This window comes from Panthera onca, chromosome B2, assembly GCF_046562875.1.
Source record: "Panthera onca isolate mPanOnc1 chromosome B2, mPanOnc1 haplotype 2, whole genome shotgun sequence".
Lineage (NCBI taxonomy): Eukaryota > Metazoa > Chordata > Mammalia > Carnivora > Felidae > Panthera > Panthera onca.
This window is the reverse complement of record NC_138343.1, coordinates 139,075,441-139,079,274: the sequence shown is the minus strand read 5'-3', so window position 1 is coordinate 139,079,274 and position 3,834 is coordinate 139,075,441. Positions and strand designations below refer to the sequence as shown.

The 3,834-nt window shown below is 40.9% G+C and overlaps 1 long non-coding RNA gene across 1 annotated transcript; it reads left to right on the top strand.

Moving 5' to 3' along the window:
• Positions 1-553: 553 nt before the first annotated feature.
• LOC132666509 (uncharacterized) lies at positions 554-3,371 on the top strand. The gene is made up of 2 exons (XR_009604698.3): positions 554-1,045; positions 2,654-3,371. It is a non-coding gene; the product is annotated as an uncharacterized LOC132666509 (long non-coding RNA).
• Positions 3,372-3,834: the final 463 nt, after the last annotated feature.

The following is a 3,834-nucleotide window of genomic DNA, read 5'->3' as shown; positions in this document are numbered from 1 at the left end:
ATTGAGACAGCTTAGAGATTAAAACGAAGTGCAAAACACGAAAGCGTTTAGGGATAAAATAGGATAGATGATGTATTCCTATGCTGGAATTCATAAGACACAGCAAACCTTAGTAGAAAAATTATTGGAACTGATGTTAAAAAAGTCTGGGCTCCAGCCATAACTCAGTCTCTACTGAACCGTGTGGTCTTATGTAATCTTTATCCCACTGGCAAAACAAAGTCTCTGGAAATTTTTCAACATGATTTTTTTAAATGTTTAAAAAATAGAATCGTGGCATTAGTATGTCAGGCCAAATGGAGCAGGTGAGCTTGTAGAGAGAACCGTTAAGAGGCTAAAGCGTAACCCAGGCACAGGGGGTTAACAGTACAAATGGAAAGAAAAGGAAGAAAAGAACGCTTTTTAAGGAAAGCCTGACAGAACTTGGAAATTGACCAGATACCAGAATGAGCAACATGGAAGCATGACGTGGTTGGAAGCATGACGTCACCGTGAATAGAAACGGAAACGGGAAAAAATGTCTCTGGAAGAGGAAGCGAGGTCAGGACTGAGGAGGGCAGACTCGGCGTGTGGAGTCTACAATGACTGAAAGCCATCCGAGTGAAATGTCACATAGTCTTGTCTGGAGATCAAAGCTCTGAAGTCATTAGCGTTTCAGTGAAGGAGCAGCTAAGAACATGCGTGAAGCGGAAGGGGAAGGGGAGGCCTGAGGGCTGAGTTAGCCAGGCCCAGAGAGCCAAAAATAGGCCCTGAGACCAGGTGACTCAGGACCAAGCATTTGCCTCTGTCGTTAACGAGTTCTAATATTTGCTCTTCTCAGTTGTGCCTAATCCCATTCAAGAGTTCGCAAAAAGGAAGCTTGCGAGGGAGGGTGAGCAGAGAGAGAAGGAGCTAGAAGCGGAGTTGCTGGCAGGTGTACTGTTGGCTGTGATGCATTTTTTTCAGCATTCATTCTTTTTTTTTATTGAACGGACCCACTTAGTTGTTTGTCCTTTTCTGAATGCATATTGACTCCAGACATCCTGGGATTTCCGGAACTACTTAGGTAAGATCAGCGTGTCTTCAATCTGTGTTTTACTTAGATTTCCCCAAACCTGCCCCTGTCCATTCCAAGCTTCCGTGCTTCAAAGGATCCTTTTCTGTGCTGGGCTCACTGTCAACCTTCTCCAGAAAACTTGGGCAAGTTAGTCACGAGTTTGTTAAGATCTCTTTCCTACCATTAATCAAGGGCAATTGCATGGATCCCGTATCCAACTGCATGAGTCCCCCATGATTCCTTCTCATATATAATAATACTCAGCTTTGTTAATCCTCAGAGGCGGGCAAATAGTTCCAGAGTTTTCCTTTGTATGATATTTACTACTGGCCACATAATAAATTACAGACCAATGTATCAAATTACCAAAATACTCATCAAAAAATGTTTCTATTTATCATTCTATTTATCATCATCAAAGACACCGTAGTTAGTAAAATAGAGGGAAATATAATTCGTTAGAATAATTAGCTTCTATGAAATGTAAATTAGATAGCTCCTCAGTACAACACGCATATATAGTATAATATTTATTATTTACAGTTATATGATAATATATATTACATATAATTACTATTATACTTACATTATTATTAATATATTGTGATGGAGTATTTACCATCATAATATGTGTTGTAATAGATATACGTCTTAGTAATTGGAAAACTTGATGTCGCTCAGATTTTTTAAATAAGTTCTAGATGAGATTATCAATGTAGTTTATGCTAACATTTGCTAAGCCAGCTTTCCTAATGATACTCGTGTAAGACACAAGTACAACAATAATAAGGCCTGACAAAGGAAGAAATGGTGTGTATGATATAAAGGAAAGGGGCAATTTCTAAGGATAGAAATTGGACATGACTTTGGCTTTCTTGGAGAGCTGCCCCTATCCCTGGTGGTCTGTGAGTAAGATTCTTCCGGTTCCTCCCCTCCCTGGCTCTCAGCTGTTCCTGAACTAATGTCAGTCTCAAACGGGAGCAAGTTAAGCTCTTAGGGACAGCTGGGGTACAGAGCAGCCACAGCAAAATAGTTTTCATTGCACTGACTCAGCCCTTCTCTTACCTTTTCTATCGTTCCTGTCTCTTTCCCTTTAAATGGTCATGGTAGCAGGGGCACCTGGGTGGCTCGGTGGGTTAAGCTTCCGACTCTTGATCTCGGCTTATTTAGGTCATGATATCATGGTTCGTGAATTCGACAGCGCAGAGCCTGCTTGGAATTCTCTCTCTTCTCTCTGCCCTTACCCAGCTCGTTCTCTCTCTCTTTCTCTCTCTCTCTCTCTCAAAATAAATAAACTTAAAAATTTTTTAAATGGTCATGGCAGTAAGCCAAAACAATATAACTTTTGTGTTAAAGAAGTCGTTAGATTCTCTGCTCTTGAAGCACAGAAAATACAACAATTTACAAATTTTTCTCTGTCAACAAAACAAAAATGAAATTCTGTTGGTTTAGTTAATCTAGCGGTAACGTTTACTCTTGTTTTTTTCCCAGTAAGAACATTGATTCCATAAAAAGACAACTCTATCTTATCATGAATATGACTAAAACTAATATATTATCTGCAATAAAGATTAAACTTGAATTAACACTAACATTATTTGCTATCCCCGATTTTAGGAAAACTTTCTAGAGAGGATTTGGACGAGTTGAGCCTCCTTCAAAGCCAGCTGGTGCGCAGGGACCATGGCAGCAAACGAGGGTCAGCCCCCGGTGGAGTTCTATTGTACACTTTATTATCACTTAGATAAGTGAACTGAGAACATGCTAATTAAATTTGGAGGGAATGCTCCACAACTTTAAGATCTTGTCTAAAATTAATAAGGATCACAAGCTGGAGACGTGAAGACAGACACACACAGAATGAAACTGGACGGGGATTCGTGAGAGATGGTCATCATCTAAGAGGAAGAGGAACAAACTGCCTACCATTACTATCAAGGAAGCATTTCCTGACTATTCGCCAAGCCAGGGGAGACAGAACTACGGTGGAAGAGGTTTAAAAGTAGGAAAAGAGCTGACTGTCAGAGAGGAATTTAACACCCTACGTTAAAAGCAAAACAAGAGAGACACAAACAGTTATGAAATAGGCACATTTTGTAAGTATAACAGACCTGAAATAGTCAATAAAAGCAGAAATTGTGGGGGTTGGGGGTTCCTCGGCCCTTCTGTCTACTCGAGCATTGCACATAGCACCTGCGGTGTTGCCTGTTAGTCACTATCTACAGAGTGGCACGGCCATCTTCCTCCTTGGCCCTGTATCTGTTCTGTCTTTCCAAGTGTACCTATCTGACTCAACACAGGCACTCAGTAAACGTTTGTCGAATGGAAAAGCAAATCAGCGTTCTGTTTTGCCTTGAGAAGCACTTGGGTAGAAGTCAGGACTCCTGACTTCTAACCTTGCCTCAAGTGCTCTGGGCATTTGGATCTGGAGTAAGTTGTGATGAGGAGCCTCTTACCTTTTGAACACAAAAGAGTACATCTATTACTTCCCCCCCCACGTCGGGCTCATGCTGGGAAAATTTTGGACTGCCAAATCCCCTTCATTAGGTGACAGGTTTTTCTTTTTCCCTTGAGACAACCAGTGTTAACGCACTAAGTTGACATGATTATTGCCGAGAGCTGAAAATTACATTTTTATAGCCTGTACAACTTATGACTGGTAAATATTCCCCTTTTTAAAACTGAAAATAGATCATTGCTACCCTTGCATTACCACTGTCAGAGACCAAGCCCCCAAGTCGAAAGCAAGTCTTGATCCTATCTATGGGTCCTTCTTGCTCCAACAATCTGGAACTCTG